This window comes from Dipodomys merriami, unplaced genomic scaffold, assembly GCF_024711535.1.
Source record: "Dipodomys merriami isolate MVZ:Mamm:240054 unplaced genomic scaffold, mDipMer1.0.p SCAF_2637, whole genome shotgun sequence".
In the NCBI taxonomy this organism is placed as follows: Eukaryota; Metazoa; Chordata; class Mammalia; order Rodentia; family Heteromyidae; genus Dipodomys; species Dipodomys merriami.
In genome coordinates, this window is record NW_027204090.1 from 12,834 (window position 1) to 37,479 (window position 24,646).

A 24,646-nucleotide genomic window follows, 5' to 3' on the forward strand; every position below is an offset into this window, starting at 1 on the left:
AATTTTTTATTCCTGGTACCACTACCACAATTCACAGGGCAATATAGCTGATGTAATGAAAAGACAAAGACAAAGCTACAACAGATAAAAGACCTCAGGAATATACATCTAATTGACACTATGTTGCATGAATCAATAGCTGCACTTTTTGCAAACTGTGGTTATGACAGTCCTGAACAAGAAGGGTTTCCTGTTTAAGCTGCAGTAACTTTTCTGACTATGGATCATTGTTCCTTCTGTGGCAGATTTTTACAGTTCCTTTAATGCATTTGGGACGACTGTCTCAAAATAAACTGCAGCTTTCCTGACAACTCCTCGCTCTCTCTCTCCTGCTAAGAACTGTAGCCTTTTTTTCTGTTGTTTTAAAATCTTCTACTACCATATCCACCACTTCCACCACCAGATCCATAACCACCACCATATGGACTGCCAGAGCTTCTTCCACCAAAACTGTCCCCTTTCATGGGTCCATAATTTGATTGCTGTTGTCCACTGTAATTTCCAAAATCATTATAGTTACCACCACCAAAATTTCCTCCTTCATTGTAACCATCATATCCTCCTCCACCACCCCCATATCCTCCACCTTGGTTTCCATAACCTGGTCCACCACCACCATAGCCTCCTCTACTACTATAACCAGGACGGCCACCATAGTTGCCACCATCACCTCCAAATACATTGTATCCACCATCACCTCCTCCATAGCTACCTCTGCTGCCACCACCTCCACCACCATAGCCTCTTCTTCCACCAAAGTTTCCATCACATCCAAAATTATCTCCACCACCTCCAAAGTTTCCTCCACGACCCATAATGTTGCCAGATCCACCTCTACGACCTCTTTGTGATCCAGCAGACTGCATCTCTTGTTTAGAAAGGGCCTTTTATACTTCACAATAATGCCCATTAATAGTGTGGTATTTCTGAACAACAATTTTATCAACTGTATCATGATCATCAAAAGTTACAAAAGCAAATCCTCTCTTTTTTCCACTCTGCCGGTCTTCCATAACTTCTATGGTTTCAATCTTGCCATATTTTTCAAAGTAGTCTCTCAAATTATATTCTTCTGTATCTTCTTTAATACCACCAACAAAAATTTTCTTCACTGTTAGATGGGCTCCTGGCTTCACAGAATCCTCTCTAGAAACCTCTCTCTTTGGTTCCACAACACGTCCATCAACCTTGTGGGGTCTAGCACACATGGCTGCATCATCTCTTCAACACAAGAATAAGTCACAAAACCGAAGCCCCTGGAACGTTTTGTCTGAGGATCTCTCATTAACACACAATCTGTGAGTGTGCCCCATTTCTCAGAATGTTCTCTTAAACTATCATCTTTAGTTTTGAAGCTCAGACCACTAATAAACAGCTTCCGCAGCTGCTCTGGTTCCTTTGGATCATGGCCTTCCTCCCCCCAGTGACAGCAGCGACGGCCAGAGTCGGGCTGGGGGCGACCCGGGCGGCGGTTTTACCTCCATTTTGAGATCGGACCGGCCTCTTCCAACTCGAGTTCAATATGATACCGAGAGGAAGAGGCCAAGGGTGCATAATTTTGAAACGTATTTTGAAAGGGTATAAATTTGATTGAAAGAGATGGTTTGCAGCTATGAAAATTGAACAAGGAAGCATGTTGAAATTGTTTTGGGAAGGTAGGAAGGGGAGAAGGGGGAAAGGAAATTGATATAAGGGGTGAGATTGATTGGGACAAATTTTAAACATGTCTGGAAATGTAGCAGGTGTGAGCAACTGGTACCCTGCTCCTTTTTATTTGTATATGAAATTACTCTCCCTTCAAGAATGCTGATACAGTTAATTCCCCTTATTTGTTTGTATGAGCTTTCTTCTTTTATGTATGTATGGTACCAGGGTTTGAGCCTAGGGCGTAAGGTTTGCAAAGTGGTGCTCTATGGCTTAAGCCACAACCCAGCACTGATGCATGTAATTTTAAAGACATTTTTACATGTAGCTATTACAGCCTTGACACTGAAGACTTTACCTGCTCATGGAGAGTTCTCCATTAGACCTCCCTTGTACTGGATCCTCTTTATACATTCGTGTTCCGTAGAAATACCAGTAGAGTGCCCCTGAATTGTCTTCCCCTAGAGGTTCTACACGGAGACTGTCTGCATCCAGACCCTTAGCAGAAAAGGAAGGAGGGTTGGGGAAAACAATGAACTAAATAAATGGAAGAAAACTTCAATACACGAACCTATCACCTGTTTCAAAATGCCAAGTACAGGATATCATTTTTCCATCTGGGCAGATAAAACACAGAATGGGATGGGGGTACCTTCTTTGAAGAACAAGATATAGAAATGCTTGAAATGTTCCCTACCCCAACCACGGCTCCCACCCGTCCAAAAACGGAGAATTACAATGAATGGTCTGACTACCTGGCTTAGATTTACTTTATACGTACACAAAAGGTAGTGGGTAGGATAAGATGCTCTAAGGTTCTGTCCCATGTAATCCACTATGGCAGCTCAGTCAGAACCCACAGCAACATTCTGCTCCAGCTGAGACTCCCAATTTACCCCAGGGCCTGACCTAGGCTGGAGTCCTGAACGAAGACTACTTCTAAATGACATGACCAAGAAAGGACTAGAAGTCATCACCAGGTCTAATCCTCTATGATCCGGACACCTGCCAGCCGGGCATCCGTGGCTCATGTCTGTCATCCCAGCTACTCAGGAGGCTGAGGTCTGAGGATCACGACTCAAAGCCTGCCCAGGCAGGAAAGGCCATGAGCCTCTTTATCTCCAATTAACGACCAAAAAGCCAGAAGTGGAACTGTGGCTCAAGTAGTAAAGCATTAACCTTGAGCAAAACAAAAACAAAACAAAAAAGGCTCAGGGACAATGTCCAGGCCCTAGTTCAAATTCCTACCACACCCCCCCTAAAAAGGTCCAAGAGCTCTTACGTCTAACTAACCACTAAGTGATAGAAGCAGCACTGTGGCTCAAGTGGTAGAGAACTAGCCTTGAGCAAAAAAGCTCAGGGACAGTGTCTAGGCTCTGATTTCAAAGCTCCATTCTCAACTACTGGGTTTTTACTGCACTAGAGAATGGGCTTTCAGGGAAGCACCTTGAGTAGATCGAAGACATCTTCTGCATCAAGCCGGTAATCACAGAGGCGGTGCAGAATCTCCACACGGGTACGGAAGAGGCAGGTCTTGGAAACTGTCTTCTCTCAGGGGGTTGGGTTTCCCCTCCTCAAGCTCCCAGCGATAGTTGATAATGTCTTCCAGGTAGCTGTGGAATGTCTGAGGCCTATCCATAAGGCCCAGACAAAAATACATGAATGTACACAAAGCTGTGGCTTGAGAGCTGACAAACTTATCAACGGCAACAAGGAGGATCTGACGGTCTTGGCTGCTTTATGTATTAGACCAACTACATGAAGTTCCAAAGAAGATAAACGTGTCCTAAGAGCTCCCCACGGAGAACTCTTAAAACACTGGCAGCAGCACACGCAAGTCAACAGCAAACTACGAAGTGGAGACAACTGTCTAATCTTTTGCTCATCCTATTTATTTATTTATGCATGCATGCGTGCATGCGTACATGTGTACATGCCAGGCCTGGGGATTGAAATCAGGGCCTAGGCATGGTCCCGGAACAACTTCTGCTCAAGGGTAGTGCTCTACCACTTGAGCCACAGTGCCATTTCTGGCCTTTTCTGTGTATGTGGTACTAAGGAATCGAAATGCATGCTAGGCAAGCACTCTACAACTGAGCCACATTCCCAGCCTCCATATACTCTTAAAGATCCATTTTCTCTTTACTTTCCTATTCAAAATATTAGGAAAGACCACTGACTCTAAGTCAGTATTGCGTGAATAAAGAGACAAAGACCTACTTGAAGTTACCTGTTTCTTATAGCAAAGAAACCAAGACAGAACAGTAGAAAGAGAATGAAAACAAGGATGAGTCAACTGCTTTCTAACACCCAAGGTTAGCCCCTTGATAGAAGTCAGCAAAGAGCTCTTCAGCCAGCTTCAGACAGAAGACACCTCCCTTCTATTGGCCAGCCCACAGACAGAGGCAGAGGGCTGGGGTACTGACTGCTTTTAAGGGTCAGCGGGCTGGAACTGGCAGAATTCATGACTAGGCAAAGCAACTGATTTAACAGCTGCAATGTGTTTGGGATATCATAGAAAACAGGCAGCTACTGACCTCTTAGAAGCACATGTCAGGGACATGAAAAGGTGTCCAGTCTCCTTACTAAGGAAAAGAACCATACATAATGCAGACTAAGTGAAAAGTAGAATCGCCTCATTCCACACGCTTCAAGCATTTGTGAGGCTTAACTAATGCATGCACATGATTGATGAGGCAATATTTAGCAGGAGTTCTTGTAAATCAGCAAGTGAAGAGGTTGTATAAGATAATCTGAGGCCTGGGGTAGAGCGCAGCAGTGCACCATCCCCAGTACTGGAGCCACAGCCACTGACTGACAGTGTCTATCCTTTATTTGTGTGGGTAGATGTGAATCCTGAGGCTTGAACTCAGGACCTGGGGGTGCTGTCCTTGAGCTTTTTTGCTCAAAGCTAGGGCTCTACCACTTGATCCACAGTTCCACTTCTGGTACTTTTACTTGTTAATTGGAGATACAGAGTTTCATAGGTTCCTGCCTAGGCTGGATTGATCTGCAGATCTCAGACTCCTGAGTTACAGGTACCCAGATTGAAAGTGTTTCTTCTTTAAGATCACAGAACCTAGGCCAAAATAGCTAACAGATCTTTTGTTTTGTTTTGGACAGGACTTTACAATGTAGCTAAGCCTGTGGATGAAATCTGAGGATCATGGTTCAAAGCCAGCCCAACAGACAACCTGAGATTCTTATCTAAAACAAAACAAAACAAAAACAGCAAAAAAAATCCTAGATGGAGGTATGTCTCAAGGCATACAGCACCAGCTGTGAGCTAATCTTAGGACCAACTCAAAAAATACTGAAATTGGAATTTTGCAATGATAAATGGGGTGATTTGACAAGAATACCTAGAGAAGTTCTATAAACACCTAACAACAAGACATCACACAGGTGCTGTCCCGAGCTACATCACATGGCTGAGATGACCTGGGATGACCATGGTTTGAGGCCAGCCAAGCAACAAACACAGCATTGGGCATTCCATGCCTGTCATCCCAATTCTGAGGAAGGCTAAGATCTGGAACAGCAGGGCTCCAAATCAAGACAGCCAAAGGAAAAAAATCCTGGGACTTCTTATCTCGGCAGAAAATGCTAGCCCTAAATGCAGCGAGAAGACAACTTATAAGAAGCTAAATCTGGAAAAATCATTAAAAAAAAAAAAAAAGCATGTGAAAATGATACTTTTGTAGTATCACTGATTTCGCACACAGAAAAAAAATGTGAAATATATAGGAAAAAATATATTACATTGACTTGAACTAAATGAAACTTTTTTTGGAGGGAGGGAGGTCATGGGGCTTTAACTCAAGAGACTGGGCACTGTCCCTGGGGTCTTTCACTCAAGGCTAGCACTCAAAGCTAGTTCTCTATCACTTGGAGCCACAAAGCCTCTTTTGATTTTCTGGTAGTTAACTGGAGAGATGAGTCTTATGACTTTCCTGCCAGAGCTGGCTTTGAACCACAACCCTCAGATCTCAGCCTCCTGAGTAGCTTGGATTACAGGTGTGAGCCATCAGTGCCTAGCTAAATAAAAACTCTTGTTCTTTAAAAACATAAATGGAAAATACACACTAGGAGCAAATATTTACACTTTGACATTGTATGTCTAACAAGGGACTTACATCCAGACTGCATAAAAAATCTAAACAGTTCCATCTACAAACTAGTAAATACCCCTAACTGAACATAAGTAATCAAAAGATGTGAGTAAACGTTTCACCAAGAAGAGATGTACAAATGAACAAGAACGATGTCCAACATTCCTGGTCATTGGGAAAATACAAATTAAAATGAGAGTGAGTTACTACCTTAAAGACAAGAGAATCGGTGAAATTAAAAGAGCAAATGTTGGTAAAGATATAGAGCAAGCAACTAGACTTCTCCTATTTCACTAGTAGAAATATAAAATGTCACAACCACTTTGGAAAAAGAGTTTGGCAGTTTCTTGACGTTAAACATACCATTACCATAAGATTCAGAAATTCTCAAAATAAATGAAAATACATTTACAGCAACATTTGCATGCAAATACTCACAGTAGCTTTATTCTAACAACCTCAAAAGCAACACACATCCCTATCAACACATGGAAAGGATAAACAGCTTGCAATTTATTTTTCACTAGATACAATTTAATCCTTCACTTGGCCAAAATGAACAAATTGATACAAACAGCAATCCCAAAGAATTCTGCAGACATTGCACTGAATGAAAGAAGCTGGACTTGATAGTGTGTTGTCCCATTAGCACAAATTCTACAACACTACCACAAGGTATCTTAGTAAAACTGAGGCCACTGACAGCCAGACCAGTTTACATGGGAGAGCAACTACAAAGACAACTTTCTGGGAAGATGGAAATGTTCTGTTTCTGAGCAGAATGATGACTACATGGCACATTCATTTGTTCAAATCCATTGGCCTGCCAGGTGCCAGTGGCTCACATCTGTAATCCTAGCTATTCAGGAGGCTGAGATAAGAGGCTCCTAGTTCTAAGCCAGTCCTGGCAGAAAAAGTCTATGAGACTCCTATTTCCAATTAACCACCAGAAAGCCAGATGTGGAGCTGTGGTTCAAATGATAGGCAGCTTTGAGCAAAAAAAGCCAAAGGACAGTACCCAGGCCTTAGTTCAAGCCCCCAAACCAGTACACAGACCCAGTCATGCGCACAAACAGAAGTGGCCTGTATGCTGAAGATACGTGATTTTACTGCATGATGTCACAAGTTCAAATAAACACATTTAGCAGGAGCACTGTATTTCCAAACAGTTAATGTTTAAAGGACAAACTTTCAGTACTAGATTTTGTTTTTGAAAGCAAAGCAAAAAAAAAAAAAAAAAAACAAAGAAAGTGGGGTTGGGAATGTGGTTCAGTGGTACAGTGCTTGCCTAGCATGAATAAAGCCCTGGGTTCAATTCCTCAGTACCACACACACAGTAAAAGTTGGAAGTGGCATCATGGCTCAGTGATAGAGTGCTAGCCTTGAGCAAAAGAAGCTCAGGGACAGTGCCCAGGCCCTGAGTTCAAGCCCCAGGACTGGCAAAACAAAAACAACAAAAACACCCCTGTGTATAATAGAGAAGAAAATGGAAAAAGAAACCCCAGCAAGAGTGAACAGAAGAACCCAGGTGCTTATCATCAACCTTGGGGAACAGAAGATAGGCAATATTCTACTACTAGCAGAACTTGGGCGTGCTCCAGAGCCGTTGGCTCCTACGACTCTGAAATCATGTAACCTCAGACCCCTGCTCTACAAGTGCAAGTGCTGGACCCACACAGTTCAGATAACCCCAATCACCCATCAATGTGAACATGACACTCTCCCTGCCCAAGAGACAGAACAGCGCTCCTGAATTGTGTGAGGCAGGCTGTCAACTGCTTTGTACATTTTGTCCATTTACATGTATCCTCAGTTTTCCTTCTTTTGTACTTATAAAAATACATCTCTGATAATGCTTTCACAACTTGTGCTGATTGCTCGACCTTTTCACCTGTCGTGTGTAACAGCTGGGGCGGGTCTGCTCCCGGTTCTCAGGGGCACGGGCCTCAGGACATGGGCATGGCACGGCCCTGCACCCCAGCAAAGCCAAGGAGCTTCGGAGAGTCCACAAGGGCCCAGAGAACCATGAGACCCTCCTCAGAATCCAGCGTCTCTACTTTGGGGAGTGTTTATTTGTGCATCAAGAGGAAATAAACAGACCCAGGGCCTCATGCATGCTAGGCAGGGGCTCTACAAAAGGGAAGGCTAACAAATGTCAGGGCTCTTTTCCAAAAATAAGGGAAAGGTGAGGTGCAGTGGCACATACTTGTAGTCCAGATATCCAGAAGGGTGAGAACTTCAAGGAGAACCCCTTGAACCCAGGAGTTCTAGATTAGCCTGTACAACACAGGCTCCAAAGACAACCACCACCAAGAAAACAGATCTCAGAACAAAACAGTTTTGTTAACATTGATCAAATTTACTTGCTAGTGCCTTCACAGACACTAGAGAGCTATTTATTTGGCAGTTATAACGGCATCAGAGAGCCCAGAGGCACCAAGTAAATTATGCTATTGCTACCAGGTTATGTGGACAACAGAAGACACAATTGCAAGAAATATAGAAAACTCTTATCGTTTTGTTGGCGGTATTTCACCAGTATTTCAAACAAAAATCAGAAATAGGCACAAGCAAGAGACAAAAATTCTACACTTGAGTGGCAGCTGGTGTAGCTACAAGTAAATGATAACAGATTTGTGAAAAGCAAACTCAACCATCACAGTAAAGGATGAGCAGGGGCTGGGAAGGTGGCTCAGTGCTAGAGCGCTTGCTTTGCATGCATGAGGCCCTGGGTTCAATTCCTCAGCACCACATAAGCAAAAAGAAAAAAGCTGGAAGTGGCGCTGTGGCTCATGTGGTAGAGCTCTAGCCTTGAGCTGAAGAGCTGAGGGATAGCACCCAGGCCTGGAGTTCAGGCCCCATGACCGGACCTCCCCTCCCCCCCCAAAAAAGAAAGCACAGACACAGAGCCTGGGAGCTCATTTGCATATTATGCATTAGGGTATACTGTCTTATATGGACTAGGGGTAGATGCTATGATTGGCTAGCTATCCCTGTGCGATAAATATGTGCTAAGAGCACAGTTAGTAGTTACTCACTTTGATATCCCTTCGCTGATGGCAGCCCTGAAGCAAGCAGGCAATCTGATCGCTAATAAACTCCACATCATCTCTGTGAAGAGCTGCCTCTAACTCCTGAGAGAGAAGAGGAAAGAGAGAGATTAAATACTGAGAGTTCTTAAAATCTACACTACCACCAAAAACACAGAGCCCAAGCAACAGAAAATGGCTGGTCAATGAAGCAAAGGGTTTGCTGCCATTTTCCCTCTTCCCCCAGTTACTGCTGCAAGAGGAGCAATGAGAGCTTTCAGGTTTTTCCTGGAGTTTCTCTTACTGCCCCTACCATCCCTCCCATTCCTTTTGTCTACACTCTGGAAGACATACCCACAGTTCTTGGGGAGGGTTGGGGAAGACAGTAATGGGGGGCAGGGACTGAAATCAGGGTCTTGCACCTGCTAGACCTGTATTCTAACACTTGAAGCCCAGTGTGTGTGTGTGTGTGTGTGTGTGTGTGTGTGTGTGTGTGTGTGTGTGTGTGTGTGTGTGTGTGTGTGTGTGTGTGTGTGCGGGCGTGTGTATGTGCGTGTGTGTGTTGATCCTAGGGCTTGAACTTAGGGACTGAGAGCTGTACTGAGCTTAATCTGCTCAAAGCTAGCATTCTGTCACTTGAACTCAGCACCACCTCCAGCTATTTCTGAGTAATTTACTGGAGTTGAGTCTTAGGAACTCCCCCGCCCAGGCTGGCTTGGCAGCACAATCCTCAGCTCTCAGCCCCTTTTGCAGCTAGGGTTACAAGTGTGAGCCAAGGGTGCCCGGTTCAGTCTGCTTTTTTCTTGGCTATTTTGGAGATGGAGCTTGGAAACGGTTCCCGGCTGACTACTTACTAACGGCAATCCTCCAGATCTCATCCCAGCCCCATGGCTGTGATACAGGTGCATATTTCTTTTTTGCAAAGCCATGCTAGTTGTATAATCAACTAGTTTGCATATTGTATAGTTTTCTAATTTAGTGGCAAAACAAAATACAGGAGCATTAAATGCTTTATAATCAATTACAAGTACTTTTTGTTATATAACGGTTTCAAAAATAAACCAACTGCAACACTGTATTTTGAACTTAACAGAACTGGGAGGAAGAAATTTGGCAACTTTTACTGTAATGATGCTACTCCTACATGTCTAGAGGAGATTGCTAGAATAAGACGGCTCTTACATCATCTGGAGAGTAATGCCTTGGTGAGATGCATTTGTTTTGCTTACGTTTGCAAACACTCATGTGTACAGTCTAGGGCCTGGAAATCCCTTTTCTGGGCCAACTGTACATCACACAAAGATTTTTTTTTTGGTTGGTCGTGGGGCTTTAACTCTGGGCCTGGGTGCTGTCCCTCAGCTCTTCAGCTCAAGGTGAACGTTCTACCACTTGAGCCACTTCCAGTTTTCTGAGTGGTTTACTTGAGCTAAGAGTGTCATGGACTACTCTCCTGCCTGGGCTGGCTTTGAACCGCAATCCTCAGATCTCAGCCTGCTGAGTAATTAGGATTAAAGGTGTGAGCCACCAGCACCAGGCACAAAGACTTTTCTCTACGGTCTTCCCAGGTGAATTTCACTTTGCCAATCCTCCAATTTCGATGCCTGAACTACAGTAGCTATGTACCCTGCAACACACCTGCCTATGAGTCCCTCCTCTCCCAGAGTACATCAAAAGCACAACTTGCTTGCTCTTAAGTGTGGCTTCCAACTCTGAAGAATAGTAGAGATGGGACCCAGGCCTTTGCACACGCCAAGTACTATTCCACTGATGTAAATTCCCAGCCCCAAAATGTTCATTTTTCATTAGAGGTGCTTAGACTGAACTATGTAATGTCTCCTAGAGTTTATATTATTACTAAATATATTACTGCCTCTGCCAAGTAATTCTAACTACCTAGGAGGCCGAGATCTGAGGACTGAACTTCAAAGCCAGCCCCAGACAGGAGTCCATGAGACTCCAATTAACCACCAAAAAGCCAGGACTGGAGCTACGGCTCAAGTGGCAGAGCACTACACTAGCCTTGAGCAAAAAAAATCTCAAAAAATGACAATGTCCAGACTCTGAGTTCAAATCCTAGGCAAACGTGCACTCGTGCATGTGCGTCTACATACACACACACAGAGGACATACCAAATTAAGTTGTTTTAACAGCCATACTTGAGAACATAAGACAAGAACCAGGAGGGTATTGCTCAAGAGAGGACTGCCAGAAGTCTAACATAGGATATGCGTGATCTCTTAGAGACCAGACTTGAAAAACATTTAATGGTGATTTTATTTTTAAAAAACAATCATGATTTAGAGTAGAATGTAAGATGTGCATTAACTTTTTTGTCTGAGGACAGCTCCTGGGCCTGGCACCTGTAGAGAAGGCTTCAACCACTGAGCTCGCCCCCAGGTTCCCTAAATCAATATGAAGGGGGAACAAAATCATAAATGATCTTCAGTCAACTATTAAGTGAGACAAGAGGCTTCTCAGGCTTCTCCCTGGGAGAAAAGTTTGCTTTCTTATAGGATAAGTACAATAGAAGGATACAGCGTCCGGACTGTTGGATTAGGAGAAACGAACAAGCCCATGCTGTCTTTCAAACAATATTCCAGCCCCTTTACTTGCTTGCCATTTCCCCCCACACCATAGGTCCTAGAATATGGTAAATAACTCAGTACAGTCTGTAGACAAACAGGTTCAAATACAAAACTGCCTTTTAAAACATAATTGTACAATACTATGTTTAATATAACAGAATGCCACCTGGAAATATACTAGGATGGGGGAGAGGCATGCAGGCATGGATGCACAAATGCAGACCTGAGTTAAGAAGATGGTTAAATCATTAGGAGTGACATTATCCAAAAAGAGATGTACTGTACTCCTTACCTGACTTATGTAAATGTGACTGGTCACCCTTGTAACAACAATTTTTTTAAGTTATCATTAAAAATTAGAACCAAACTGGGCCTAGGTGGCTCACACCTGTAATCCTAGCTATTCAGGAGGTTGAGATCTGAGGATCAGGGTTCAAAGCCCGCCTGGGCAGGAAAGCCCATGAGATTTTTATCGCCAGTTGAACCACTAGAAAAACAGGAAGTGGCACTGTGGCTCAAGTGGTAGAGCGCTCACCTTGAGCTGAGGGACAGTGTCCAGGCCCAGAGTTCAAGTCCCATGACCAACCAAAAAAAAGAAAGAAACTTTTGCAAAGGTTGAGAAATATTTTCCTGCCAAAGGTCATATGGCCTTTTATAACATCATTATAGGCCATACAAAGTTATCAGTACAATCAGAGCAGATGCATTCCTGTCTGTCTGTCCCCTCATTTACCAACTGACTTCCTAGGCCTTCAATGGGCCACAGGCCAGACTTTCCCCATCCCTGTTTAAAGAGTGGTTTGAGTTGTGCAAGATGAAAAGCTCTGGAGATGTGTTTGTTTCACAACCATAAAAATACACTACTGAATATAACAATGAAAATAATACAACGGAAATGCACTGGTGGCTAATGGTAATTAATTACTGTACAATGAAAACTTGTTAACAGGAAAAAAGTCATTTTCATGATTTTTCTTTTTTCTTTTGGCTTTTGCTCTACCACTTTAAGCAACAGCTCCACTTTCTGGTTTTTGAGTGGTTCACTAGCGATAAGAATCTCATAGGGGGCTGTGAATGTGGCTTAGTGGTAGAGTGCTCGCCTAGCATGCACGAAGTCCTGTGTTTGATTCCTCAGTACCACATACACAGAAAGAGCCAGCAGCAGAGGTGTGGCTCAAGTGGTATAGCACAAGTCTTGAGCAAAAGAAGCTCAGGGACAGCACCCAGGCTCTGAGTTCAAGCCCCAGGACTGGCAAAACAAAACAAAACAAAACAAAAAAAATATATATATATGGATTTTTCTGCCCGGGCTGGCTTTGAACTGTGATTCTCAAATTTCAACCTCCTGAGTAGCTAGTGTTACAGGTGTGAGCCACCAGCACCCGACTAATGGGTTAACTTTTAATTGTATCAATGATATAAATGTTTTAAAATTGTTACCACAATTAAAAAATATGTTTCACAGCAAGATGTTGTGTGTTCCTCACACGAAGTATGTGGTCTCCAAGGGGTGGTATGGACAAAGAAGGGAGGTAAATACCACCCGTGATACACAAAACAAATGCTGCACTAAGTAATATTACATTTATCTCATCTTCCTCTAGAAAGAGAGCAAAGACTGAGGAGATACCAGTATCACGTTTTTTGATATAAGGAATTTGAATTCTCTTCATACATAAGTCATTGCTTTAAGTACGGATAAAACTGTCTCCAAAGAGAGTCCAGAGATCCAGGTTATTCAAAGCTTTACTACTTAAGGTTTCAACCCAGAACTTAAGTCTTAAACTTAGGCACAAAGGACCCTCCTCCTAAAGACACCCACCCCAAGCTTTTTTTTTTCCTCTTCTCACTTTCTCTCCTTGGGCCTTTTGTATTCTCCTTTCACTGTGCGCATTGAACTGTGAGCATAGAAATCTGAACTTTGCCAAGATGCTTGGGGACAGCAGAGGATGGGGAAAGAAAACAGCAGAAAAGAGTGAAAGGAGCTCCATTCCTACCACAGCTCTGCGGCTTCAGAGGAGCTGCGGAGAGTAACAGGATTTGCCTCTCTTGCAGCTGGTGACACAGCTCATTAGGGAAAAGCCTGCTTAATGTGTGCACATGTACACACACACACACACACACACACACACACACACACACACACATACACACACACACACACACACACACACACACACACGAAAACAAATCTCTCTGGACTGAGCAAGGGGCACCCAGACTACCTCTGGGGGAAGGGGAAGAAGACAGTTGTTAGAAAATATGCCCACTAAGGATGAACAACTGCTCACTTTAAAAAGTCCTGCCCGCCTTACAGCCGGATTCCAGACCAAGGACAGTCTAATGACATACAGAACGTGAAATTTCCTTAATATAGCCAGTCACTCAACTGTAGCTTTTCTTAAATAACACTCCAGACACTTTCCCTTTGTAACGCGTACCTATTCCCTGTGTAAGTTTTCTTTAACCTTTTACCAATTTGTTTCTTTTCTTCAACTTCCAAGAATCAATATGCAGATTTATATTGCCACCATTTAGTCACAATAATTCCTTTGAGTTTATTTAGAGGAGGGGGAGGGGGGAAGGAGTAGCTAAGGAATAAAAGTCATGTTGGTTGTATTTGCTTTTGGAGTTGCAAATCTTCCTGATTTGCACAGGACCGAGTACAATGTACATCTAGATGAAAGCCCCGTGTGGGACCAGAACCTCTCATGCACAAAGGCGGGGCAGTGGGCCCCTGAGGGACTCTCGAAGCTGCTGGCCAGAAAGACTGCCTGGAGTGCCGGCTCAGGACACGAGAGGAAAGGCACACCAGCCTCCAGAAGGCACCTAGACTGGCAGCTGATGCTTTCTAACTTGGTACACATGCCCAAAGGCATGTGGCATTCCAATTTGGCAGGAACTTATAAATCAGCAGGAGCAACTGCACTGCCGAGGGGCCTGAAGGCAGCTACGTAACACGTTCAGTGGGCAAACCTTTATCTGCTCAGCCCCCAAAGGCTAGCAGGTCTGTTCTGCTGCTTTGTATGCAGTGACCAGACTCAGCTATGTCACTGGCTACAATGCTGTGGAAACCAAACAGCTCCTTCCCTCAGTGTTGACTATAACTCAAAATCATCAACTGGAAAAATATTAATTACACAATAAATGTGTGAAACTAGAATGATTTTTCTGCAAATGTTTAAATTAGGAATAGTGGCTCCAAAGGTTGTTTAAAAAAGTATTCAAAATTACCTAATCTTCCACACACACACAAAAAAAATACCATGACACAAACAATGCCCAATGACTGAAAAAGCAGGGAGTATGATGCCTACCAGGCTGGGGTGGGAGGCACTAAGCTGGACAAGCATGACTACACAGATGGAAAGGCAGATCCTAGCCAGATCCTTGCCAGGACACATATTGTAGAGAGCTGCGAGAGGCCGCACCTGGAAGATGGCGCCGGCTTCCACCCTCCGCCTTCCCGATGGTGAGTGCTCTCTGTGGTAAACAACTCCTTATATGGCTAAGGCAAAGAATCTGGCTTGCTTCCGTGCACCTGAACCTATTGGCGGTTCCCACGTGGCGTATCAGGGTTGGCTACCCAGCGGGTACTTAAGGCTGTGGGGAATTCTCCCCAGGGTTGGGGTCAGAAGATGAATAAAAGGTCCTGAAAAAACTGCAGAGAGAAGAGCCCGGTGTCGCGTCTTCCTTGCTGGTCAAGGCGGTAGCGACACGTGGCGGCCCGTACGGGGAACTCAGCCATAACCCCAAGGAGGACTCAGAACTCTCTGCGGTCAGGTGGTGCACCGGTAAGTCCCCAGGTAAAAGGGGAATCCGCGACAAAAGTGGGGGTAAGTCCCCAGGTAAAAGGGGAATCCGCCACAAGAGCGGGAAGTAAGTTCCCAGGTAAAAGGGGAATCCGCCACAAGAGCGGGGAGTAAGTTCCCAGGTAAAAGGGGAATCCGCCACAAGAGCGAGGGGGATTTTTGCTCTTCTCGGTAGATAAAGAGAGAGTGAGAACCCGGGGCTAGTCAATATAGTAGCCAAAAGTGTAAGTAAAAGTTTGTTTACCAGCTTTAAATGTTTAAAACATGGGCGCTTCTTCTTCGCACCCAATTTTTTTGGCTCTCAATGAGCTACTGCACTCAAAAAAGTTAAAAATAAAAAAGAGTACTTTAGAGAGATTTTTGAATGAATGTGACATCGTTGCCCCGTGGTTCGCTGTCTCCGGAAGCCTCACGGTGGCCTCTTGGGAGAAACTAGGGAGGGACCTAGATTTTGCCTCTGAACAAGGAACGCTTAAGAGCGGAGTGAGACCAATATGGAAACTGATAAGTGGCTGTCTCGAGGACCAGCGTTGCAGTGAGGCGGTAGAGAATGGTCAGGCCGCCTTAGAAATGCTGCAGGAAGAAAGATCGGAAAGGGCAGACAGCGAAAAGGAGGAGAGCAGGGGGGGCTTATACCCTGATTTTGCCGAACTAGAGACCTCTGAGTCTATAGACTCAGAGGAACTACAATCACTCATAGAACAAATAGAAAAAACAAAGATAAGAAAGAGGAGGAAAGGGAAGGAGAGAGAGGACCCAGATAAAGACGAATGCACGCCCTCCATGCCCCGCCCCACACCTTCGGCCCCTCCGCTCTATGTGGAGGACCTTGGAAGTGGCAGCCCCGGCTGTTCTTTCAGCCCAGGCGTGTGGAAAGCAGTCAGAACCGAGTTACATCTAGCCTGTCCAATATTTCAGGATCCACAGGGACAGCGGTATCATGAACCCTTAGATTTTAAGGTTATAAAATCTTTAGCTGAGTCTGTGCGGACATACGGAATCACAGCCTCCTTTACTGTAGCCCAGGTGGAGGCCCTAAACAGACACTGCATGACACCCGGTGATTGGAGTGGGCCCGCACGAGCTTGTTTGAGCCCAGGTCAGTATTTAGATTGGAAGGCCTTTTTGATTGAATTTGCTAGTGAAGAGGCTGCAGCCAATCAGGCTGCGGGGAACCCAGCTTGGGACAGAGATATGCTGCTTGGACAGGGGAGATTCGCCAATCAGCAGATAGGCTACCCGGTTCAAGTTTATGAACAAATCAATAAAATTGGCATAAAGGCATGGAAGGCCTTACCAAATAAAGGCGAGGTGAGTGGCAATCTCACCAAAATCCTGCAGGGCTCTATGGAGCCGTTTTCGGACTTTGTTGCTCTTATGGTTGAGGCTGCTGGCAGAATTTTTGGTGACCCAGATGCAGCCATGCCATTAATTAAACAGCTTGTTTACGAGCAGTGCACTAAGGAATGCAGAGCCGCCATAACCCCATATAAGAACAGGGGACTAGAAGCATGGATGAAAGTTTGCAGAGAGCTGGGCGGACCACTAACTAATGCTGGATTAACTGCTGCTGTGGTGCAATTAACCCAGAAGAATGGGGCTGGGAAGGTGGCTCAGTGGTAGAGCGCTTGCCTTGCATGCCTGAGACCCTGGGTTCCATTCCTCAGCACCATATAAGCAAAATGAAAAAAGCCGGAAGTGACGCTGTGACTCAAGTGGTAGAGTGCTGGCCTTGAGCTGAAGAGCTGAGGGACAGTGCCCAGGCCCAGAGTTCAGGCCCAGGAAAAAAACCTATTCAAAAAATGCTGCAAATTTGTCTAAACAGTTGTCTAGTTATCTTTTAGGTAATTGAACTGGGGAGTTTGACAGCCTGATGGAACAGCTCACGGTTGCCATTGTCATGGTGAACTCGACCTGAGTGGATGCCGGATTGGCGGAGGGGTTATCTTCATGGATCTCCACTGCTATGAATCATCTTACGGAGGGGGCAGGTTTGGGAGCCCTGACAGGCCTCCTGGTGTTAGCCTCCTTGGTATGTCTGTGGTGCATTTGCCAAATTAGAGGTTCTCAGCGTCGCAGTGCAGCCATGATTATCCAAGCCTTTACAGTCATTGGAGCAGGTCAGTCCCCCCAAGCGTGGCTTGCCACCCTAAAACAATGAACACAGATTGCAAAGCCAAAGTACTGCAGTCGAGAGGCATGAGTTTTGCCCTCGAGGAGAGCATGTTTGATTGCACACGGGTTCGATTCGCCTTTTCCCGTCCTTGTGAAAAACGAATCAATGGACAGGCTGAGTCATCCCTAGAGAAGGTACCCTCTGGGAGAAGGCTTGTATGCAGTCCTTGCATTGCACAACAGGGATCAGACCTCTGCTCTCATCTGTGTTCTTTAAACAAAAAAGGGGGAACTGTAGAGAGCTGCGAGAGGCCGCACCTGGAAGATGGTGCCGGCTTCCGCCCTCCGCCTTCCCGATGGCGAGTGCTCTCTGTGGTAAACAACTCCTTATATGGCTAAGGCAAAGAATCTGGCTTGCTTCCGCGCACCTGAACCTATTGGCGGTTCCCACGTGGCGTATCAGGGTTGGCTACCCAGCGGGTACTTAAGGCTGTGGGGAATTCTCCCTGGGGTTGGGGTCAGAAGATGACTAAAAGGTCCTGAATAAACTGCAGATAGAAGAGTCCGGTGTCGCGTCTTCCTTGCTGGTCGAGGCGGGTAGCGACAACATATGCTCTGTGCGGGTCCAGTCGGACGCCTGCCTTCAGCAGCCTTCACCAGCCAGCAAAGGTCTCCCATCGGAGCTGATGACTTTCCTGGGTTCCACACCTAAGACAAGAGGTAAAAACGGCACAGCTTCCTGGAGTCATTTGCCTTTTTGTTTTATTGTTGGTGCTTGTTGCTCAGAAACACATTTTCATTTTTTTCCTGCAGTTCTGGGAGGTAGCACGCATAGTAGGTAGATGCTCTAAGATTATTTATCTGTTTAGCCAGTTCTGGGGCTTGAACTCAGGGCCTGGGTGCTGTCCCTGAGCTTCTTTTGCTCAAGGCTAGTGCTCTACCACTTGAACCACAGTGCCACTTCTGGCTTTTTCTGTGTATGCGGTATTGAGGAGTTGAACTCAGGGCTTCAAGCATGCTAGGCAAGCTCTCTACCACTGAGCCACATTCCCAGAGTCATCCTCTCAAATTTTTGACTTTTAAAACAAAGATTGGGGCTGGGTGTCAGGGGCTTAAGCTACTCAGGAGGCTGAGATCTGAGGGTCGTGGTTCAAAGCCAGCCTGGGCAGAAAAGTTCCTATGACTTATCTTCCACTAACCACTCAAACACTGGAAGTGGAGCTGTGGCTCAAATTGGTAGAGTGCTAACTTTGGGGGGGGTAGGGTGGGGAACCACCTCAGAGACAGCACCCAAGTCCTGAGTTCAAGCCCCACAAATGACCAAACAAACAAAGCAAAATAAAAAAAAGGCTGACCAAACCCCAAACGTTTATCAATGTTTGGTCTGCATCTGCATCTACGTTTGGTATGCACAGCATATTGTGAGGGACGGCAGGAAGGTGAAGAGAGAGCCCCAGTCCAGTTGTGAGAAGTGATAGGTTGGTTACTAGTGGAGGGATGACAGTGGAACAGGCAATGAGAGATGAAAGGGAAGCATTTCAGAAGTACAGTCAATAGCTTGGCACCTACTTGTAGGTAAAGAAAAAAAAAGACAAGAAAATTTAGGTTGAGTTTTAATTCCATCTAAAAACAGCTAGATAAGTATAAACAAGGAAAAGGCTAGATTGGGGTGGCAGTGATAACAAAGAATTACACTGGAGATAAAAGTCCTCTCAGTATACAGTGAGATGTAATCGTGTAATGTTGTACAGACAGCTATTCACACCCAACTGAACCTCAGCTGTTCATGTCCCAGTCTCTTGTGTAAGAATGAAAATGTACGCAATCAGACGTGCTTCCCACAACTGAGGAAAGGCCTCTACAGTGCCTGGCACGCGCGCACGCGCACACACACACACACACACACAAGCACACAGTGTGTATGTGAAGGATAAAAAGAGAACCTACTCTCACATAACACTGATCAAGAATGAAAGGTTGGGATGGGGGATTCGGCTCAGTGGAAGAACACTTGCCTGGCAAATGTAAGGCCTTGAGTTCTGTCCTCAGCTCTGGGGAAGGAGGGAGGGAGGGAGGGAGGGAGGGGAAGAAAGGAAGAAAGAAAGAAGGAGGGAGGGAGGGCAAGGAGGGAGGAAAGGAAGGAAGGAGAAAGAGGAGGGAAGGAAGGAAGGAAGGAAGGGAGGGAGGGAGGGAGGAAGGGAGGGAGGAAGGGAGGGAGGGAGGGAGGGAGGGAGGGAGGGAAAAGAAAAGAAAGGCAAGGTAAGGCTGGCAATTCAATGGAAGGACACTACAATGTTGGTTCTATCAGAATGCCACTGTGGGGGTGAACAAGGAGCCGGCAGTGGACACAGGCTGACAACAGAAAGGCACTTAGTGACACACAAGTCACCTCCAAGAATGAAATATTAAAAGTGTTTTTGTTTGCATTTGTTATATGCAGGTCCTGGGGCTTAAATTCAAAAGTCTGGGCACGTCTCCAACTTTTTTGCTTAAGACTAGCACTCTACCACTTGAACTACGGCACCACTTCCAGTCGTTTTTGATGGTTAATAGATCTCATGAACTTTGCTTTCCAAACTGGCATCACACCACGATCCTCAGATCTCAGCCTCCTGAGTAGCTAAGGATTATAGGCAAGAGCCACCAGCACCCAGACAAACCATGTTTTAAACTAATAAAACCCTATGCTTAGCTAGGTGCCAGTGGCTCACACACCTGTCATCCTACCTACCCAAGAGGCTGAGATCCTCGGACCTCATTCTGAAGTCGGCCAGAGGCAGGAAAGTCAATGAGATTCTCATCTCCAATAAACTACTCAGCAAAAGCCTGAAGCATCGCTGTGGCTCAAGTGGTAGAGCACCAGCCTTGAGCACAAAGAGACTCAGGGACCACGCCCAGGTCCTGAATTCAAGCCCCAAGACCAGCCCAAAAATACATAAATAAATACTTTTTTTTTAATCCTGTGCTTAAATTCTGGTACTGACCAGTCCCTTCACAGAACAATTGGTCACAGATGTTCACCAAGCAAAAAAACTGGACATTAGTAGCAACCATTCTGAAAAGATGTGTGTGACTGGAGATTCTCAGGAATGCCTGAACTCCAACCAAGAGAAGAGATATGGAATGGTAATGTGAACTAGGAATCACCAGGATATGATTCTAACTAAGAAAATGGTGCTATACCCGGGCTCCAGTGGTTCATGCCTATAATCCTATCTTCTGAGGAACCTGAGATCTGAGAATCACGGTTCAAAGCCAGCCCGAGCAGAAAAGTCCATGAGACTCTTTTTTTTTTTTTGGGGGGGGGGGTCCGGTCATGGGGCCTGAACTCTTGGCCTGGGTGCTATCCCTCAGCTCTTCAGCTCAAGGCTAGCGCTCTACCACTTGAGCCACTGCACCACTTCCAGCTTTTTTCTTTTTGCTTATGTGATGCTGAGGAATCAAACCCAGGGCCTCGAGCATGCAAGGCAAGTGCTCTACCACTGAGCCACCTTCCCAGCCCCATGAAACTCTTATCTCCAATTAATCTCCAGAAAACCGGAAGTGGTGCCCAGAGTTCAAGCCCCACAACCGACAAAAGAAAAAAGAAAATGGTGCTATAGTTTGAATCTGCAGTGTGTTCAAGGCCTAGCCCCCCCCCCCCCCCGCAGTAGTGGAAGACAGCAGAGGCTTTAAGGAGGGAGGCTAGTGAGAAGGAAGGTAGATGGGCAGGACTCCAGTCCTTTCTTCTCTCTCTCTCACCCTCTGCTGGGTAGGTAGGTAGTCCTGCCATGATGGACTGTTACACTACAGGCCCAAAGCAACAGGGCCACATGACTATAAACTGAACTCAAAAGCAAAAACAAATATTTTCCTCTTTTTTAAGTTTGCTTATCTCAGGTCTGAGACAGAATGCTAACTAATAACACAGATAGTATTGAAAATGTTAATACTAATGTCAGGTGTTGGTGGCTCAAACTTGGAATCCTAGCTACTCAGTACGCTGAGATCTGAGGGTGGCAGTTCAAAGCCAAGCCAGACCAAGCAGGAACGTCCACGAGACTCATCTTTCAAACTCAAAGAAAAACAAACAAACTTGAAGTGGAGCTGTGGCTTTCATGGTAGAGCACTAACCTCAAGTGAAAAAGCTTAGGGACAGTATATGCAAACCCCCAACCAGCACCCAAAGGAAAAAAAAACACGAAACCAGGCAATGATGGCTCACACCTGTAATCCTAGCTTCTCAGGAGGCTAAGATCTGAGGCTCTCAGCTTGAAGCTAGCCTGTGCAGAAAAGTCTGTGAGATTCTCATTTCCAATTGGCCAGCAAAGAGCCTAAGGCAGAGGAATAGCTCAAGTAGTACAGTGCCATTCTTGAGTAAAAGCAGGCAAGCAAGCATGCAAGGCCCTGAGTTCAAGCCCCAGTACTGGCACACAAAAAAGAAAAAAAGAATTATTAGAATTGAGGTATGATGCATGCTATCTACACTGCCAAAAAGATCCCGAGATAAAAACAAAACAAAACAAAACAAAACAACTTGGCAGTGTTTATCCAACCTTATCCTGGGGGAGAGATGCTTTGTTGGGGGGGGAGAACTATTTCATCAGCCCTGGGAGAAATTATTCCCTCAAAACCAGTATCTTTTTAACACAATACATCTGACCATGGCCTCATATTGAAAATATACAAGGAATAAACCCCATCCAAAGCTAATAAACCAATCACTAATGGTCTAAGAAGCTAAGGAGAGACCTTCTCTGAAGAGGTAAGAATGGTAAAGAAATACAGGAGGAAATGCTCATCAGCCCTGGCCATAAAGGAAACAAATCAAAACAACTCTGAGATTCCATCTCACCCATGGTGGATTGGTCAGCATTGTGATTTCGAACAACAAATGCTACGGGAATGTGGGGAAAAGGGAACCCTACTGCACTGTCGGTGGGAACAGAAAGTAGTGTAACTATTCTGGACTGTAGTCTGGAGGTCAGACCCTCCCTACCACTCAGCCATAACCACTGGCCACCTACCCGACCCTCACCAGCCAGGATACCATAGAGATACCTGCACGTTCAGGTTCACTCCTGCATGACTCACAATATCCAAGCTACAGAAAACACCCAGATGCCCTACAAATAGTGGAATGGATCAAAATAAGAGGTACCTATACACAATGGAAATTTACACAGGCATAAGAATATCGCAGGAAATTCATGGCTCTAGAACAAATCATGTTAACTGAGGTAAGCCAAGTTCAGAGAAACAAATGGTGCATGTCTTCTACTACATGAGGAAGCTAGACCTAAAATACACGGGGACATGATAAACTATACAGGACTCTAGTAGATAAATACACAGGCACATCAATATGCATCTGATCACATAACACTTATCAAAATGAACTCCAGGAAATGGAAACAAGAGATTTTTGTTGTTGTTTTTGTTTTCTTTTTGTCTTGTTACTTCATCTACCTTTGGGAGAGTAAAGCAGGGCACAGAAATAGAGGGACAGAGGGTGAATAAATGCAACAGTGATACTCACTAGACACTGTTGAAAATGATCTATATAACCTGTGGGTAGTTATGGGAAGGCAAAACTGAGAAAGTGCGGGAAGGGGTGACACTGTCCAAAAGAAATGTACTCTTTACCTGGTTTATGTGACTAGAACCCCTCTGCATATTATCTCTTTTCTCTTTTTTTTTAAAAAATCTGTTACAGGGTTTGAACTCTGGACCTGGGCGCTGTCCCTCAGCTCTTCAGCTCAAGGCAAGCACTCTACCACTTGAGCCACAGCTCCACTTCGGGTTTTCTGAGTGATTTATTCGAGATAAGAGTCCCACAGGCTGGCTTTGAACTTGATCCTCAAGATCTCAGCCTCCTGCTGGGTGCTGGTAGCTCACCCCTGTAATCCTAGCTACTCAGGAGGCTGAGATCTGAGGATCATAGTTCAAAGCCAGCCCAGTGAAGGAAATCCGTGACTCTTATCTCCAATAAACCAATCAGAAAACCGGAAGTGGCTCTGTGGCTCCAGTGGTAGAGTGCTGGCCTTGAGTTGAAGAGGTCAGGGACCACGCCCAGGCCCAGAGTTCAAGCCCCCAGGACTGACCAGCAAAACAAAAACAAACAAAAAAATTAAAAACAAAACACTAGTATCTTCTGATGCTTGATTCTGGTTAGTAAGCAGGTCTTACGTTAGAAATATAGCTTGTGCTGAATTGGCAGGTGTGAACATGAAAGCCACCAAAGGCACCCTATGTATTTTAAATAAATAGTCTGTCCCACAAAAAAGGAAAAAGTAGCATTTTTGTTTGAGTGGTGCTGGTGGTGGTTCTGGAGTGTTGAATTCAGGGTATTACACTCGAGCTCTACCACTTGACCTCCAGCCCTTTTTGCTTTGGTCAATTTTGGGTCTGGTAGAGGCTCAGGCCTGCCTGGACTGTCCTCACAGTAGACTCTTCTCACCTCTGCCTTCCTGTAGCAGAGATTACAGGTGCTCATATTGGTGATTGCAGCTCACTACCATAACTGGCACAAGAACTTTAACTTATAGAGCTCAGGGACTAATTTAGTCATCTGAAGGCAATCGTGATAGAGCAAGACACATTTAGCAGACATTCAACTAGGTGGATTATATAATCAGAGTGACCACTTTCAAAACAACTGATGAACAGATGATTTTGCTGGGGAAAGAAAGACTAGAGAAGGCAAAGTACACAGCACATAGACAGGAGGTTTGTTCACTGTTGTTCTTTAGTCAGTCGTGGGCCTTGGCACTGTCCCTGAGCTCCTCAGCTCAAGGTGAGCGCTCTACTGCTTGAGCCACAGCACCACATTAAACAGGTTTTGCACAACCAAGGGAAGGTGCTAGTCAGTCAACATTTGCTGAGCACTCAGTGCTGATGCAAACATTCTTACTGACTAAAGCTGAGTGCTCCCATGGACAAAGGCCTTAACCAGACAAGACGTTTCCCCGCTTGGTGGTACTGGGGGTTGAACTCGTGCTAGTGAGGAAAGTTCGCTTCTACTTGAGTCATGCCCCAAACCCCTTTTCTGCCTTGGTTTACTTTCAAGATAGGGTTTAGACCGGCGTGAGCAACAATCTTCTTACTTGGGCTTCATATTGCCAGCATCTGCCACCAGGCCAAAGAAATGGTTGAGATGGAGTCTTATTAGCTTTTTAATGCAAGAGCCCCTCATCTCCCTACAGTTACAGACTTGCATCAGTACTTACCTGTGAATTTCAGGGGGGAAAAATCATGATGTGCTGAAATTAGAATAGAAATCAGAAAGAAAAAAAAAAGAAAAAGGAAAAGAAAAGAAAAAGTGATGGGAATGTGGCTCAGTGGTAGAGTGCTTGCCTAGTATCCAGGA

At 45.1% G+C, this 24,646-nt stretch overlaps 1 pseudogene; it reads right to left on the reverse strand.

The window, feature by feature from the left end:
- Positions 1 to 362: 362 nt before the first annotated feature.
- LOC138837156 (heterogeneous nuclear ribonucleoprotein A3-like) lies at positions 363 to 1,484 on the reverse strand (annotated as a pseudogene).
- Positions 1,485 to 24,646: the final 23,162 nt, after the last annotated feature.